This window comes from Drosophila ficusphila, unplaced genomic scaffold (assembly GCF_018152265.1).
Source record: "Drosophila ficusphila isolate 14025-0441.05 unplaced genomic scaffold, ASM1815226v1 contig_414, whole genome shotgun sequence".
NCBI lineage: Eukaryota > Metazoa > Arthropoda > Insecta > Diptera > Drosophilidae > Drosophila > Drosophila ficusphila.
Window position 1 is genome coordinate 12,595,535 of NW_025064328.1, and position 12,351 is coordinate 12,607,885.

Sequence of the window (12,351 nt, forward strand, 5' to 3'; positions counted from 1 at the left end):
CCCAGTTGCACAACAACAAATAAACGGCGCAAGAAAAGATAGATGAAAATTAGGGAAAACGGGGGAAAACTATTGCTGGCCACGGGGCTTTGCAAAAGGTAACAGGGAAAATATTTAGCCGGGGTGAAAATTCTGCACACTCAACTGAACAACAAATAGTCCGGCAAAGCTCAGCAAACAAATAAACAACTAAATAAACATTTAAACTTTTTCTCCATTTGCGGGAAGGCGAAAAGCGGGTTTTCAGATGAGTGCAACTAAGTGGAAAAAGCGTGCGTCCTGTCCGGTGGAAAGTTTCGTTTGTTCTGGGAGCGAAAATCAAATGCACATTATTATGAACTTGAGGTGTGAAATTTGGCCCATTCCCGATCGGAATACTCCACATGGCTTAGTTTACTTTATGGCTCACCCCCTGTGGTTCCTTTGAGTCCCACTTCGGATCTAATTGGAATTGTTTCTGTGGGGTCCTTGAAGGAATTTGATTTGGCCTCCCCAGCTGCGATTTGTCAATTAGAGGGCGAAACTATTTTGGATTTTGTTTAGAAATTCTTCTAATTATCTTTATCTTATTGTTTGCTAACAAAAGTGAGGGTTTTTATTGAAGTAAGGCAAAGCTAACAAGCTTGTAATTATATTTGCTAAAAGTTTTACGGTTTTTAAGGACTTAAATCTTTTTCTAAAATCAACTACAATTTCTCGTGTTTAACTGTGAGTCGTAATCACACATCTAACACCTTTATATTCAATTACTCATTTATGAGGAACATTTTCATTTGAACGCTGGAAGCGATAAAACTTACCACTTGCCCCCAAAACCTCAATTTTGGCCCCCAATTTTGTGGGTGGATTGCCGGTGAAATGCTTAGCCCATTTTCGTTAATTTTGGCCAGCACATTTTTTAATTTCACAGCATTTTCGGGTGGCTCACAGCTTCTGACTCGCAGTTCTCGCTCTCCTATCTTCCCCTCCCTTGCCTTCAGACTGGCTTTCCCTGGATCTTTCCCCAGGATCTTTCTCCCTTCTTGGCCATTACCGATTGGGTGCTGGACAACTCTAAACACGGCAGTGGTCCAAAAAGGACCAAAGACTCGGAGCCGGAGTCGTGGCAACAAGAAATGCGGTTACAGTGTCCAAAGGCCGTCCTGGAATGCCATAAATTACGTTGTCGGCAGAGCGGCAAGGCGAGCGGTACAGTAGAGGCGGGGAGGGGGGCGTGGCAGTCTGGGAACCATTTCGGATCCTTTTGGGGTCCACTGCAACATGCAACGTGGGAAGGCGGAGGGGAAAATGGGGAAGGGAAAGGGAAAAGGGGGAAATGGAAAAAGGGGGAATGGGGACTGCAGACTGCGTTACGTTTTTGGCTCTAAATTAAATTTTTGCCAACGCCGAAAGAAGCTGCAAATTTTTGTGCTGCGCACTGCACTGATGCGGCATCGGAAGCGGAGAGCCATTAGTCCTGCGGAGTCCTGGGAAAGCATCTCCCCCTCTCCCTTGCCCCCCTCTCCTTACCCCCTGTCTTCCTCTCATCCAGCACTTCTTCCTTTTTCTTCCTGGATTTGCTTTGTGGCCACCGCCTCATTATGACCGTGTGTGCGTGCGTACCTCGGTATGTGTGTGTGTGTGTGTTTGTGAGCGTGCAATTAGCAGCGCTTGTTAGTGGCGAAATGGCAAATGGCCAAGAGCCAAACTGATATGAGCCATCATAAAAATCATTGAAATTTACTTAATGCCTATCCATTCTGAGCGGAGTTTTGCTCTTGAAAAAACATAAAAAATGTAATCATTTCAATCAAAAAACGTAAAAATTAAAAATAATAAAGAAGGAAAACTATTTGAATAGGTTTAAACAAGAAAATAAATTTGAAAGCTTTCCAAATATAATATAAAACATTTTTAAGGCTCTTTACATAGCCCATTGCCAATTTTTTTGGTGCAACAAAAACAAGGAGATGGGGGAAGGGCTTTGGAGCAGTCTGACACAACCATCAACTGTTTGGACATGACAAGTTGGTGTGATATTTGCGACAACCTGTAGTCGTCCTTTGTCTGAACTGACATCCCATTCCACTTGCCTCTTTGGTGTCCTGACAAAAAGCCGCACGTTATCCCTGCTAAGTGCAAAAGTGGATTGCAGTCGGGATGCGCTCCTGCTGCCAGGATGCACAGAAAAAAGCTGCGGCTCACAAAGGATGAAAAGGACTAGCGATGTACCCAGTAAAAAACGTGATACAAAAGAAGTATCGATCAAATCGGTGAACAACGCTATTCTCGTATAGCTGAGTGTCAATAAAATCTTTAAAATTTGATTGGGTTGAAAATTTAAAAAATGTTTTCTGAACCGCAGAGTATGTTATTTAATTTACTTGTACCCACTATTGTTTATAATTTTAATAAAATGGAAAGTTTAATACAAATATTTTTTTTAAATAAATATAGAAACGTATTTATGGTTTAATATTTTGTTATTTTGATTAGCAAGAAAGGGTTCCCCTTAAAGACTTAGTTTGTCTTTATGTCAATTATATTTTAAGATTACTAATTGTTTAACTGCAACTTGCAGTAAATTAAACATTTAAACCCATTTTTTTAATAGCTAATTCACTTAAAATTAAAATCCCCAAAGGAATCTTTTGCTTGCCCAGTATCCAGTTACTTGCAAATGAACTTTGGCCTCAGCGGAAAGGTGGCAGATCCTTTGCCATTGTTGCCCCTTTTGGGGAAAGAGTGCATACCGCGATGGCCAACATTATTAAATAGTTCAGCAGCAACAAACAAGTCTCGTCTGACAAGGCCATAAAAATGCCGGGGAGACGCGAAAAAAAAGAGAAAAGCTTAGACCACGATGAAGATGGAGGACTTGACGGGCTGAATTATGATAGCCATAATGCTGCCCCCAAAGCGAAAATGTCAGCGTGGCCAAAAGGTTTGTATATTTTACTCAACCTCTTCGTTTGCTTTAATCCTGAAAGGAACTCCATACTAACTTCAGGTGTAGTTAATGAAGTGCAGCTCTTGGAGGCCTTTGACCACCTTCAACCAGCTTTAATTAGAACAATTTTGCGATGATTTCCTTCGGGCCAAATAGGCTCGGTGGGCTCACGTATCCTGGCAACGGAGTATGCATTACATTCCCCCTTTCGACCGCCTCCTCTTTGAACACAATGAAATTGAATTTAGTCTAAGGTACCCGTCACGTACTTTCCCCCTGGATATGGTCGCCAAAAACTTTCTTTTTTTCACAAATTATTTCCTTTTTTTCTCCATTTTTGAAGAAAACTTTTGCCGGGCTGCCGAGAAAGTTTACTGCATAATAAAGAATAGAATAAGAGGAGGGCAAAACATAAGTGGGGGGAGCAGCAGCAGCAGAACAAACAGTAAACCCCAAACAAAACACAAAGGCAAGCGAAATGATGGCCCCAACTTCAAATCAAAATTCTGTGTATGATACATGTTTTGAGTGGGGGAAGGGCGAGCTGAAAACTTTAAGGCATCTTTTCGGCATCTAATTGGCTGCAATCGGAAAGTCATTGCGTATGCGTAATGTGCGACAAATCAAGCATACGCCATGCAAGCCAAGCGACCGTACATTTTTCCTCTTCTAGCCATTGATTTTTACGTTCGTTTTAGACTCATTTTAATGGCACACAATAGCTGGGGGTAGAACAAACAATGAGAGGCCGCAGCATCCGTTGAATTTGGAAAATTGTGGCCGGGGTAAATGAGAAAAAATACTCCAAACGAAATAAAGGAATTGCATAAATTTTTCACTTATTTGGGCATTGGCATTGAATTTCCATCCTCACATATATTTATCATTCAGCTGTACGCGCATTTGTATATATTACTCATATAACCAGGAATTCTCTTATGGTTTCTGCAATTTTTTTCAGCCCCCTTTCGCCTCCAAAAAATGAATGAGTTTTAATTTAAGCATAATTGCTTTCTGCGGGTTTTTTGTATGCTCCCTTGTCTCTGAAATCCGTTGACTTCATCCGCTGCCATAAAAATGGGCATTGCAAAAAAAAATACCTCAAATTCGTTGTGCTACATTTTTTTATGCGACCCGAAATGTAAACAAATTCTGCTGGCGATAATAGGCACTTTAAAGATTTAAAGAGTGTAAATTGCCTTGTTAAATACTGTTTGCAAAGTGGCAAGTGAACTCCATTGCAAGATTTGTTGCATGATTAACAGGTCCTTGCGGCTGCAATTCCTTGACCAACGAAAAGGGAAAATCAATACGAGGAATAATTACCAGACAAGGGGCGAAAATCAAGCCCCTTTGGCTCGGCGGGGCTTTAACTTCGGGAATTGCTGCAAATTGAAATAAATCCAGGGTTGGGACAAAAGTCAACCTAGGAGCAGACGAAAAGCATTTGTCAGGGAAACCACCGCAGACAGCGCAATTCCCTTGGCACTCGACGGTCTTAGTGAAACGGGTGTGAAACGGAAACGGAGCGCTTGGCCATAACCAAAACAATCATCATTTGGACACTTTTAATACTTCTGCCAGCTATGCTCGCCATGGGCCCCCTTGGAGCTGGAGGATCCGTGCTCCACAGAAGCGGAACTTCTGCTCTGCCCTGGCAAAACTCTCGGTCGGCACTCCAAGTGATAGAAACGCCGGCACTGTCACAGCTTAATTCCGAGCTTCTGTTGCTGCTGCTGCTGCTGCTTTTGGTGCCGGCCAACTTTGCAGCAGAGCAGCTGAAAATATCTCGCGGGATTGAAATTTATGCTCTCAAGAAGTTTTCAAATAAAAAAGGGAAACTCAAGCCCCCATTCGCACTCAAACCGAACGGAGCTCGACAGTGCGTGCTGATTAGTTTTTGTGGCTGATATGTGTCGCTCCGGCTTATGTGATAAAAAGTTGCCCCGACATGGTCAAAATGGCTTCGCCGCTAATAAGGCAAAGGAATAACAGATGCTGTGGGATCGGAAATAAAAAATTTTCAAAATTAAAATATTATCAGAGTTTCAGTAAGTATGTATATGTAATAAAAGACTAGTTATGGACTAAGAAATAGCTAATTTTCGCCAATTTTCAGCCAACCCATTTTTTGGAAATTTAGAAAAAGGTTGCATCATTAAAATTAAGAAATTAACCGCCAAAAAATAAAATATTAACTAATACTGTATTCATTAGAGAAATAAAGCCACATCGAAGCTATGACGAATTTTCTATTGCAAATGAATTGAAGGAGCAGCCATAATTATTATTTTAAATAAAAGGTTGTATTTGTCTGTTAAATATATATAATTATAACATATTAAAGTAATAAATTATAGTTCAATTCGATTTCCCAAATCATATTTCCTATTGTTTAAGCGGATTAAATTAAAAATCATTTAAGCTGATAAATCCATTATTTGTCTCTTGTTAGTCTGCAAATTAATAGAGCTTTGTTTGATTAATTAAATCTATTTTGGCAAATTCACTTGTTTTCGTAGGGTCAACAATCTGAATTCGTAATATTTTGACAGCCTGCCCTTCAAACCACCACATGTTGCTTCCTTGCCACCGTGCAACATTGTCAACCCCATTGCAACATGTTGCTGGCAGCCAGCCAACGATGGCAACAACAACAACAACAACAATAACACATTGGCGACAGCGGGAAAAGCTGCAACAAGCATCAACCGCAATTTGTAAATGTTGTGGCAGTTAATTTTGACAAATTTGTCTGAAGTTTATCACTTATTGATGGCAACAGCAACAACAACAACAACAACAACGACAACAACTGTGAACTGTTTATGGGCGGCCAATCGAATATTTTTGGGGTGCATAACTAATTATGAGGTTGCTGGCGAAATTAGTTTTCGACTGCACTTGGCCACTTAATTGTAAATGGCTAAAGTGGCCACAAAAATGTAATTTTTATTTCGAACCCATCAGTTGCTGTTGGTGTTGCTGATTTCTGCAGCTAATGCAGCTTGCATTTGGTTTTTGGTCTACTCGCTGCTCTTTTTGAGGTTTTATTTGCTGTCAGTGGAGCTACCATAAAGCCTGATTTTATTGGGCTCTCTATCGTATGTGTTTGTTTCGGGCTCTGCTGGCGAGATTAAAAACTTTTCCCATTACGTAAAAATTAACAACTTTTTGTTGTTGGCTACCATTGCTATTTCGCTCTGTTTGCTGTCGGCCACTTCTTGACCGTTTCCATATAGAAGTGCAGAAATTGTTGCACTCGCAATAGTTGCCGCCACTAAATTTTCTAAAATAAAGCAGTTGCCCAATGAACGGCTGGCCGCCCTCGGCTTTACTTCCGAAGAGGGAGGGGAAAGGAGGGCGTGGCAGTTGCAACAGTTCGGCTCCATTTAGCCCACAAGCATTGTTGATTGCCAATGGCTTTAACGAGGCCACTTTAAGGCCAATGAATTATAAAGAGTTAGTAAGTGGCAAGAACTGAGCAGTCAGGTGATTTTCAAAAGTTAAAGTTGAAGAAGATCAATCAGAAATGTATATAAATGGTTATAAGCCTAAGTAAGTGTGCTTGTACTTTTCGATGTCGAGATTAAAATAAATTGTTAACTTGAGTATGTTGTCAGCAATCTATAATAAAGAAATAAATATAAAATCATTTTAAGGATAGTTGAAAAGATTTTTATATAAAATATGCAAACTTACATTTTTGTAGCTGTATTTAAGCGATTTTCAGGTGTATTGTCTTTTAAGTTAATGAAATCTAAGTATTTAATAGGGGACTAATTACCACAATTTAAAGCTGGTATAGACAATGCTTTCTAAAATAGATATAATGACCATTTGGTTTCTTTAACTAATTTTCTCCGCTCTTACTGAAATAATTTCCTTTCGTGCTAATTAACTCGCTTCACAGCTTTTAAATAGCCACTGGGTGAATTGGTATTTTGAAATGTGTAGCAGAAAAGCCTAGTTTTAGCTTTCGGCCAATATCTCGATACAGGATCTTCCATTGGAGTGTGTAATTTCATGTTGCATACGCACAGGCGTCAGTCAATTTCACTTATGGCATGCAAACTCCCCTTTCCCCCTCTACTTTCCCCATTTCCCTCTTAGCCACCAAATGTGCGCTCTAAGCCAAATGCCAAAATGGTAAACAATGTGCAAATGCCTTTGCTGCTGGCCTGTGAGTAAAATTAAAACAATAAACGATTCATGTGAGCTTCGTTGGGTGGCGAATGCAAGCCGAAACAGCTTGCCAATCTCCGTCTGGGCCGTAAAAGTTTTTGAATACCTCAATTGTAGCCGCAACAATGGGCGGAGGTGGAGATAAAAGATGAGGAGGGAGGGAGGGAGGGTGGTGTTTTTGGGTGGGAGGATTGCGATTTTCCACTGGGCGATTGGCAGGTGAAAAGGGGTGAAAGTCAGGATGGTGCTGGTCAACTAACATTTTACCTTTTAGGCAGCTCTCATGCATGAAATTGAAAGAGTAGCAATTGATTGAAAATTTGCCGTGAATTCGGGGTGGTTGCAGAATGTACAAAAACAAGGCCACACAGACAAAATAAGGATAATGGCTGTTGCACGAAAATTGCGGTTCACTTGATATTTTTGACGTAATTTGAATTTTTAGCCAACGAGAAAAAATGGAAATTTTTTATTGAAGCCACAAAGAAAATACGAACACAGGATAAATTGATAACGCAGCATTATTACGCATATGCCAAGGATATTTAGTATTCGCGGAAGGAGGCGGAGGCGGCAGCAGAAGAATGGGCGTGGCTGGAAAGAGACAGATAGAGGAAATAAGCATTGCAGAGTTTCAACCCACTTGAAGTCAACTAATCCGGTTGGCAAACATTACGAAAATGTGGCAAAGGGAGCAGCGCATTTTTGGCGCATTTCACTTTTCAGGATTATTTAGAATTTATGCATAAACAAGCAAAAGGACGTTACCCAGAGTCATTTGTTTAAGTCAGCCATGTGAGTAAAGGGGTGAAGGGGTGAAGGGAGAGGGGGAAATGAGGAGAAAGCTGGAAAAAGCCAGGCCATTTATAGCCATCTCGTCTGCTGTCTTTTGGCTGTCAGGCTGCCTTTGTTCTGCCTTCATTTTTATTGCCACTAGCAAAACAATTTCGCATTTGCCACTTACCCGGCGGAAAGTCAACTTGCAAATTGTCGAAACGCCCAGTGAAGTTTTCCCCCCATTTCCCCACCATTTTTCTCCGCTTTCCATTCCCTTTTGGGCTTCAAATTGGGCAAAAGGCCTACAAAATGTTGCACGTTCTCGTGCATAAAAAACGAGGCATCTTGAGACAATCCAAAGCGAGAATGCACTTTGCCAGTCGGAGGCTGCCACTTGGCTTCGTCCTTGGTTTTCCTTCGGAACTGGTCATTAGCATTGGGTTTTCCGGTGGCCCTGCTCTTTCACCTGGTCTTCTCAAGTGGCCAACAAGGAAGGTCACAGTCAGAGTCACGTAGGGATGTTTATTAAATAATTTATGGCTATGCTTTCACCTGGATTTGTGTGACATCAGTAGTAGAGATTTGTTGCCTCACATGGGTGAAGGTTATCTTAAAGGAAGCATGTGAAAGGTGTTCATGTTTGTTAAAAAATATCTGGGAAAGTTGATATTCCAAAACAGGTGGCTAAAGAATTGGCTTTTCTTATATCATTATAACAAATTGTATTTTAAAAAAAAACATATTACATATAGAAATAATAATTCAAAATATTTTTGAGTTTTTAAGCAATAAAAACAAATTTCTACTTTCAATAAAAGTATAATAAGATTTAATTCATAATGTTGTCATTAAAAATTGTAATCTATGTATCTAAGCTATAACTATTTCTTCTAAAGCTGGCAAAATTTTTTTGAAGAGTAATTAAAGTTTGTAGGCTTTTTCAATATTCACCAAAGCCAATGTGAAATGCATTTTATTTCCCGATCAAGTTAAAAAATATTAAACATTTCAAACAATTCCTTTTATTAATCCGCCCTTTTGAGAGCTTTTATGCCATATTGAAATCCCTGCACGAAATTTGCCAGCCCGCTGGAGGGTAATACCAAACCTCGGTGCACCATCAATTTGAAGACACGTTTTCATCAAGGAAAATGCAAGGCTGGCCCAAACACACATACACACAAGCACAGACACACATGCATACGTAGCCACGCCCCCAGACAAGCTGCACTAATTGACGGACCCTCAAAGTTGGGTTCGAGAGGAGCTCGGTTGGTATCAGACATCAGGTTGGTTTGCCATTGTCATACATGCCGTATACGTCATATGGCAATTTTGTTCCTCGACCGAAACTATGAGTGCAATTGAAGTAACTTCCCGAGGATTGCAGCACTTGAATTGTCCTTTGGCTGTTGACAAGCCAGCTGGCAGTCCGTTTGGAAGGGCTGGAAAAGGGGGAGGGGGTTAAAAGATCAAGGGGAAGGGGAGGGGGAAATGGAGACTGGGAGAGCTCTCTGTGACAGAAAGTTGCTGCAATTTTCGACTTGACTTGGCGTCGTCGGGGAGCCGAGAGGGAGTGGAGGGGGGTTTGGGGTCTGGATCTCAAGACTTCCACAGTCCGCTCGCCGACAAGTTATTTTATTGATAAACTTTTTGCCAAGTGCACGGAGTAAGTCAGCAAATGGGGGGCGGAATCGCTGATTCGCCCGTTTCGCTGGCTCTTTTGACGTTTCTGCTTTTTGCTGCTGATGTTTTTGCTGCTTTTGCTGCTGCTGCCACTACGGCTTCTGCTGTCTTCACATTGTTTGGCTTAAATGGCATTAAATCCTTTTAACGCTGGGCTGCCAGTGGGGGCCCGGAAGCGGGCACTTTGGGGAAATCAATTGTGCTGATTGTCCTGCAATTGAGCTGCCTTCCCCCTTCCATTCCACTTTTGTTTCGCCTTCTCGCTGCCGATTTTTCTCCGACTTTTTCACTCCGGCTGAGTATTTATTTTTTGTGCACCCAACACTTGGGGACATTATCCGTTTGGTTCAGCTGAAGGCAAATTGAAAGATTTCTATGGCAAAACTGTTGCACGGAGGCAAAGAGAGAAAGAGAGTCACACGGAATGCCTGAACATCTTCATTGCCGTTTGATGGCCAGCAGGAATCGCAGGATTCTCGCAGGATTCTTGCAGGATTCTTGCAGGGCTCTCACAGGATATTTCTTGAAGCCACCTGCAATGTGTGCGTGCTGGAATTTCTGGGGGCCCTGGTCTTTATTGCCACTCTCGAGTTGCATGAAATTAAACCCGTTTTACGAGCCGGAATGCAAGCGTTTCGCCACCCGCAATCTTGAATCTTTAAGCCAAGCTCCTCGGACTTTTCAGCCTTTTAATTATGGAAATGTGCGGCTGAACTGAAAGAGCATTGAGTGTTATTAATTACAAACAAAGCGAGAGCCTTGTCAAGGACTCCGGCGCTAAGCCAAACCACTCAGCCGCACAGTTGCCCATTAGGCACCGCATCCAAGCTTCGGGTTTTTTGTTTATTTTTTTGTTTTTTGTGTGAAAAGTCTAAAAGGCGAGTGGCAACAAAAGGCTGCGGCCGAAATGCTGCAAATCTTTTAGTGGAAAATCTGGAAAAGCGTGCGGTCACGTGGGCAACGGTTCCCCGTTTCTGCCGATAAGAAAACGCTTAGAAAAGCGTGACCACAGCTGCAGCCTCAGCTTGTGCTGCTTGTGCCTCAGTTTTTAGCCTCCACCTGAATGGCCACCTGGTCGGTGGTCCAATTCAGGACCTGATGCAGTACAACCGCAGCCGCAAGATAAACTCCACAAAAGACTGACGCCGGAGGAAAACCAAAGCGGAAAAGCCAAGGAAAAACGCAACTTTAGCGAATTTTGCGCTCTCAGCTAAGTTTTTAGTTAGTATTTCTTTTTTAAGATTTTTTCCTGTGCGCTCCTCTAACCATTTCGCGCTGAATAAATCATGGCCTCCTTTTTTTTCTCGGGATGCTTTCCTTTTTTCATCCTTTTTTTCCCTGCTTGCTGGTAGTCATAAAACAATTGACGTTAAATGTAGCCAAATGAAAACTCTGCCTGAAGGAGAGAGAAGCAGCTGAAGGAGACTTTTGTCCATAAGCGATTTTCCAGCCGATTGAAAAGATTCTCAAACAGACTGCCAGTTGATTCTAAGTAGATTATCCGGGGGATCCAAAGGCAAGTGAGTGCTAGTGAAGTGAGTTATTTACTCTTCTGTGAGTCAGGTAGTCTTCTGTTGAGTGTGTCTCTTCATTCAAAATAAATAATCCGCTTTCTTGTGGCATATTTGACGGATGAAAGCCAAATGGTGCAATCACTGCAAGCCGTTAATGGTAATAAACTTCAATTTCCGCTTTAAGTGCACAGAAAACAGAAGTGCAAAAAAAGCACGAGGCATTTTCAGAAATCGGATTTAAAAGTTTAACAACCTTTTTCTTGTCCATACTTTAAAAAAAGTAAATAGGTACTCTATGTTTGCCTTTTTTAAAGCGTTTAATGTTTTACTGTTGTAATACGGAAAATATTTATATTATGGGACTAAATATTTATAATTTTTTGCTGATAGAAAAATAAAATAAATCGAAATCTTAAAGTGTGGACATAATTTATATACAACAATATTTTTAATTTTCAAAATTCTATTTCAAAGTAGTTAAATAGTTAAACAGCGCGTTGAAATAGTTTTTACTTATTAAGCAAAATTGTTTCCTAATATTTAAAATCCATTTTTCTTAATTACATTCTATAAGTTTTAGCTCCTTAAGTTTTCCCAAAAACTTTCTTTGCCCTGCTCTATTTTAAATAGTTTAGAATTTCAGCTGATGCATTTAGCTTTGATGTTCGTTTGCCTACAGAGAATATTCAAGGACTAATTAAGCTCTTGACTGGAAGGGTTTTGCAGACATTCAGTCTCAGTTAGAGACGCCATTCACATTTAAGCCAAACTACTCGACCCCCTTAGCTTAGCCTCAAAAGTGTTGCCTACTTTGGGCCCCTTACTGCACATTAGTGCTCTGCCTTGAACCAACTTACATGCCGAGTCCTTTTAAGCGATGCTCGTTTTGATTTACGCCAAAAAAATGGGTTGGAATTGCCCAACACCCACAGAGAAGTAAGTACAGACATCTCGAGTCTTTTAATTGACTTTAATTTCCAACACCCAAACAGATCTTCGAGTCGGCAAGCACGTCGTCCTTCAATGGCTTCTTCTGGCCATTGTTTTGCCGCTTAAGGCCTTTTTGGGGAGCGAAGCTGACAGGCGGGCGAGCGCTAAAATAAACATACGGTTGCCAAGTTAAACACAGTCACACATTACCAAATACACAAAGAGAAAAGGGGAGTAAGTGTGGAACGAACTTTAATAGTTAAGAAAAGTTGTATATTTAAATTGTGATTTATGATGAATAAATTACATAAAAAGTTGACAAGTATAGAA